At 44.9% G+C, this 6,264-nt stretch overlaps 1 protein-coding gene and 1 long non-coding RNA gene across 4 annotated transcripts in view; both read right to left on the bottom strand.

The window, feature by feature from the left end:
- The window catches only part of LOC138171490 (PDZ domain-containing protein 2-like), a 539,177-nt gene that overhangs the window by 312,590 nt on the left and 220,323 nt on the right, over positions 1-6,264 (bottom strand). Inside the window, exon 1 of one of the 3 annotated variants that reach the window (XM_069101022.1) lies at positions 2,814-3,775. The exons of the other annotated variants lie outside the window; for them this stretch is intronic. The gene's annotated coding sequence lies outside the window, so the exon portion shown is untranslated. Of the gene's footprint in view, positions 1-2,813; positions 3,776-6,264 lie in introns of those variants that run through there. 3 annotated transcript variants of the gene reach the window in all.
- Positions 1-6,264, bottom strand: part of LOC138171518 (uncharacterized) — a 579,386-nt gene that overhangs the window by 366,380 nt on the left and 206,742 nt on the right. The gene's annotated exons all lie outside the window — the stretch shown is intronic.

Below are 6,264 nucleotides of genomic sequence, written 5' to 3'. Positions count from 1 at the left end.
TTTTTTGGAGGGGAGGAGGAGGAGGATCTCTTCCCTACGTAGTGGGGGAAAACATATTTCCACCCTGTGGCAACTGACCAGACCAGGGCTGGGGAGCTAACAGAGGACTATTGTAGTGGCATAGAGAGGCATGACCTCCCCCTTTCTCACCTAGCCATAGACTACAGCTCTCCAAACCCTCCCTGGAGATCAATCTCCTCCTAAAGCCTGGCTAATACAACCATGCCTATGTTGGTGAAGCACCTGGCCTGGAGATGTGGGATGAGAGGAATGGTCAAGATGAGGAGCAGAGTAGGTGAGCGCCAGAATTGGGGTGCCCCTCACAAACTGCATTTGTTCCAATTGCCAGAATTCCCAACTATGGCTCTGCCTTTCACCTATCAGCCTTAGAGAAGAGTAAGAAAGAGACATGAATGTATGTCAGATTTAACTTCTTACACTGCATCCTTTTTGGAAACTGATAAAGAATGAAATGAACCAGGAGAATAATTTATACAATGACAACACTAAAAAAAATGTATAACTTTAAAAACTGTAAGAACTATGATCAAAACAATGACCATTCAAACTTACAGATGACTAATGATGAAACTTGATGGATTTAAGGTGAATGATGAGACATGGTGATATGTGTGTATACATTATCATCGAGCAGGGCAGGCCAGTAACACTGACAGGTTAATCGGTTTGAGTTTGATTTCCTGGAGAAATTCTTGAAGGTCTTATAAAAGGAATGTTTTAAGAGCATTTAGAAAGGTAAGAGTTGATCAGTAAAACCAGAGTGGGTTTGGAAGATGTCATGCCTGACTAATCTCATTTTATAAAAGGTTACTAGATTAGTAGATCAGGGGAATGGTGAAGACAATATACTTGGATTTCAGCATTTGACAAAGTATCTCATTCCATCCCTGCAGACAAGGCGGAGAGATGTGGTTTGGAACTGACCGAATGATTGTTCCAAGTGGTCATTAATGGTTCAAAATCAGCTTAGAAGGACATCTCTTGTGATGTGTCCCAAGGACCTGTCTTGACCCTATACTACTCAATATCTATCCATGATTTTGTTTTGTGTCATATATATGTACATAATATACTCAGTATTTGTTATAGTATATATACATATGTATCTATAATATATGTATGTATACTACAGATACATATTGTGTATATATATTATATACACCTTGTCTCCATTAGAATGCAAGCTCCTTGAGAACAGAGACTGTTTCACTTCTGTTTTTTATCCCTAGCACTTAGCACAGTGCCAAACACACAGCAGGTTCTCATTGAGTTATTTTCCATCACAAATAAATTACAATGTAGCCTTGTAACCACCATTAAAGGAAAAAAAAAAACAAGACAAGCTCACAGAGCTCTGGGCATAAAGGAAATCAGGAAATATTCCTAAAATACTAATAAAGTATTTGTAAAATAAAATAAAATAGTCCTAAAAATAACAAACTTCACAACCTGAATCCCCCAAATTTGTTTGCTGTCTACTTTCCTCTTTCTGGTTGAATTTCCATTTCCTCTGTGTGCTTTTTTTCTTTGTATCTCATCTTCCGTTCACATTGAATTTACATGACTTTGAAAGCTACAGTTAGTTCTTTCTCAAAGCTTTTTCCAGGTCTACTCTCCCACCCTCAAACACTAAGAGAAAATTCTGGGGGCAAATTATGCCTATATTTGATTACTGGTAAGCTCTCATAGACTCATACGAAAGACGGTTCTAATCTGATACTCTTAATTTACAAATAAGGAAACTGAGGCCCAGAGAGTTTAAATGACTTGACCAAGGTCCCACAGTGGCAAAGCCCAATCTCAAACCAAACCCAGGGCTTCCCATGGCAGGTCCACTGCTCTCCTAAGTTTCACCATTATTTGTAAATTTAGAGACATGTCTAATAATTAATTGACTGTCTATATGCTACCCCTTTGATTTCACCACAGAATAGGAGTTTAAATAATACCATGATTGAATTTCTATGGACATCATTCATCATCTACATGGTGGAATACTTTCTTCCAGTATAGCTCTCAATATGAAATTTCATTCTTCTTTTTTTCCATTTCATTTGTTAGGAAAGTTGATAGTTATTTCCTAAGCAGTGTTCGGAAGGGGGGAGAGCTACGTGGGCTGTAAGCTCTTGTATGCCTCGTTTAAAAACACCATATCTTTCATATCCTACATTTGTGAATGCTATAAGCCAACAGTGGTTCCGCGGTGGGGATACCGACTAAACGAACGGTTTAGTGGTTTGGGACCTAGATCTGTCCAGGAAGGAAAAGGTAACCTCCTGTAGAATCATAAACAAAATTACTACCCAAGACCTAATACAGCTTTGTACTATTTCAAGTATCTCAATCTACCCTGGCTGCAGGCAGGCAGGTAACGTGAAAGGGAGACCTCAGCTACTGAAAGCACGCGAGGGGGGATACGGTACCGGGTTTACCTGGACCCCCGCCCCCCACCATGGTCCACCTTGCCATCACCCTCCCTAAAATCAGACGCACACAACAGCTCGAAATCCACTTCATTGCAACAGAGGAACCAACGCAAACGCAGAGATACGTTCCCTAAGCCGAAGCCAGAATTAAATAAAACAATAATAAACTTTGTCCGCTTGAGTGTAAGGAAAGCAGTTGTTCTGAATTTCCCTGATGCTGCATAGACCGCGGCGGGTTTCCACTCCCCTCCCACCTTTAGAGATTTAATCACAGTCACTCTAAACCAACCTCCCAGAGGCTTCGCCAACATCCAGGACCCTGCTCTAAACTGGGAGTGCTCAGCATATTCCTAAATAGATTCCTACCTCCTGCTTTGAAGTCGTTTTGCAGTTTTCCCTGGCACGCTGTGAGATCCTCCACCTTCCTGGGAATTTCTACCGGCAGCAGCTGGCCTCTCCGGTAATCCGCCGAAGGGCGGTTTAGCGATCCTGGGCGTCTGTTAATTAGTTTAATCACCTGCTGGTATCCTGGCTGCACTGGGGGAGAGGCAGTCCCGGTCCCTGCGGCCTGGGCTGGCTGTCTGGCTCGTACTGTCCTGGTGACAGTCCCCTGGAGCGTGGTCGCCTCCAGACAGCGCTATTGAAGCTTGGCTTTTAGCTACCGGGAGTTCCCAGAACCCTGAGCCCAGGGAGAATCCACCTCCTCCCTCGGCCCTCCCCTGCCTCCTCACAGCCCCCAGTGAGGTTATGCAAAGACTGCGGTGTAATCCTAACGAGCCTCTCACACCCGCCCAGCTCCCCTGTCAAAACTCCACAGCGCTCCAGATGCCCTGAGCCCCAGGAGGCGCAGGAGACAATCTCGGGGAGTTTTAGGTTTCAGATTCAGCCACCTTTGTTTACATCAGCTGGTGGAGGCCGGAGTTGGGGGGCGGGGGGGGCCGATAGCTAAAGGAGACCTCCCCCCACTCCCGGGCCATAGAAGCCCCACCTCCCTCCATCAATTTGTTTCAGAATCACTCAGTTGCACAATCACCCAGGGCACCGTTTTGCTCCAAAGAAACAATATTTTGCACGCGGGGCAGAAAGCCCGGAAGTTTTCCAGAAATCTCAACGGCCTGATTTTACTACTGGGGTAACCAAGCATACCACAAGTGAGTTACAGGCTGCAGTGACTGCACAGCTTAAGTATTTCCTTTCTACCTTCTCTTGCAACATCCCCTCCCCTCCCCTTCTTCAGCAAAGTTCAATCAACAAGTTCTTCCCGGGAGAGCAGGACGGGCTTCTGCCATGCAGCCATCTCTCCAGCTGTGGAATGAGGAGGAAGCTGGACCCAGGCGGCTCAGTTGTTTAGATCACACCCATTGAGGGCTTCCTGTCTTAAATTAATGGCAGTACAAACAAGACAGGAAGAGATTATTTGTTTTTTCATAAAGGGGGAGGGAAGGAAATCCCACGTTTTATTTCATAAAGCGATTTACCCACCCTCCCCCCCCCAAACTCAAACTCTAATTTGCTTTTTTTTTTACTTCGAACATTTTTTTTTTTGCTGAAGAGCAAAAACCACTGCTCCCACAAACTCAAGCAGTTGTAGATACTGTGCTTGAAACACATTTTCACCTAATTTTTTTAAACAGATCCAAGCTGGGGTCCCCCAAAGGCTGTAACTGTGTCAGATTCCCCTGCCACGGAAAGGCCTAGCTTTAGATATCCACAGAAGAATGCAGGTCAGTGCCCAGAAGAACTTCAAAGATCCCATGTGTGTCTGTGTCTGTCTGTCTGTCTGTCTGTGTCTCTCTCTCTCCCTCTCTCCCTCACTCTCCCTCACACAGGACCCTCTGGGGTACTACCCCAGGCCTGACCAACTTCCCAAGCAGTGACCATATAGGCCCAGAGGACTTGAAAGATTATCAAGTACAGTCACCTCATGTTACTTTTTAGGAAACTGAGGTCCAGAGAGATAGTAGTGTGTGAGGTGAAAGAGTTCAGAGTCTGAGTCTGAGATCAGAAAAGGTCTTTATTCTTTCTCATGAGAAAGGACTCTGCCCCTGTCGCTCAAATGGCATCTGCCAGGGAGAGAGCTTGTGGACACAAGCCCATGGTTATATATCCCCCTAACACAGAAACCCCAACCCCCAGCTGGCCTTCATTCCCATTGGTAGGGAGGCCGGCTCACAATCTGAGCACGAGAATCTATCTCGGAGACAAAGGACATGTAAACTTGTGGGTGTCCAATGCAAGTCCAGGAAAGCAATATTGTCCTTATTTGGCCTATCTTGTGCTGAGATGGTCTGGGGAGGGTCTCCATTGCTCTAAGCCCCAGATTCCTGTAAGGTCAGGTAACTTCTAAGCTTAGGCCTAGTGGATGCTGAAGTTACTCTAGATTTGATTTTTCAGAATGGGGAAATTTCACTGCAAGTTATCTCTCACAGTAATGACTTGCCCAAGGTCACTGAGGAAGTGAGAGGGTTAGGATTTTAATCCAGGTCCTCTGGCTCCATGTCCAGTGCTGACTCCCCAAGGACGGTGGCCACTTAGCCTAAAGACAGGGCTCTTGTTCACTGGCATCCTGAAGCCTCAAAGAGCAAATTAGCTTTTACAGTAATGGCAGACCTGCAAAGATTTAAGATGTATATGAAGAATAGAAGCAAAAGAAAAGGGGTTTCAGTTCCCAGTGCCATTCCCAGTTAGTGCAAATATGGTAACTGCAAAAGGGGAGGGGCCTCCCTTTAGGAGCAAGGGTATGAGGGCCTGCCCTTTTTGAGAACTGTCCCACAAACTCCATCCTGAATAATCCTCATCACTACCTGCTGTGGAATTACCTTGATTGCTGCATTCAGAGTAGCCTAGTGGGCCTGATGCATAATAGGCATTATATAAAATGCTTATTATGCCCTCTTCCCTCTCCCTCCCACCCCACAAACCGCACCCCTATCTTGCAGGCCTTGGGCCTATGGAAGAGTGGCAAGCACTCTTCTGGTGATAGTTGTGAAGAAAAACCAAAAAGGAAACCAAACCAAAGCAAAATTAACCTTCAAAGAGAAGGCCCTGGCCCACCACTGACCGGCCTTTTACTTATATGCCATAAGCCACACTGAGCAAAATTTTTTTTTTTTTGCTTTTTGGAAGGGGAAAGGTAGAGCAGTTGGGGTTAAGTGACTTGCCCAAGGTCACACAGCTAGTTTTGTGTTGTGTGCCTGAGGCTGGATTTGAACTCAGGTCCTCCTGACTCCAGGGCTGGTTCTCTATTCATTGCACCACCTAGCCGCCCCTGAGTAAAAATCTTAATGATAAAATTTTACCGCTTGAAAGTTCACAAAGCACTCTGCATAATAATGCAACTTGATATTACCAAGAAGTCTGTGAGATGGGTGCTATCATTGCCCATTTGGTATGGGATAATGGGGAAATTGAGCCTCAGAGAGGTGAATTGACTTGCTGGTTATTACACAGCTAGTATGGATCTCAGACAAGATTCCAACTCAGTCTTCCCAACTCTAAGTCCAGCATTCTATCCCCTGTGCTGCCTCTCTGGCCCAAATGTGGAGTAAGAAAACAATTGTTTTAACAGTGTGCCTACAGGTCCAGTTCAAAGCAAGGGTGCTAGCAGAATAGCAAGTCACATCCAACCCCTGCCATGAGGAGACAGATCTTAAAGCAAATATTCGATGGCTTTGTTCAGTAACTCAGTTCCTGAAGAGAGACACAGAACTCAAATGTTTGTAAATGGAATGCTTTTTTCTGCTAGCTTCCATTATGACCTGATTTCTGATTTCTCTTCCCTGTTGTCTGTGCCTCCTGATACTTTGACTGATAAGTC

Source organism: Petaurus breviceps, unplaced genomic scaffold, assembly GCF_028583685.1.
Source record: "Petaurus breviceps papuanus isolate PSGF00001 unplaced genomic scaffold, PetGlider_PUasm1.0 128, whole genome shotgun sequence".
In the NCBI taxonomy this organism is placed as follows: domain Eukaryota; kingdom Metazoa; phylum Chordata; class Mammalia; order Diprotodontia; family Petauridae; genus Petaurus; species Petaurus breviceps.
Note: the sequence above shows the minus strand (reverse complement) of the source record. Positions and strands in the feature narration are given on the sequence as shown.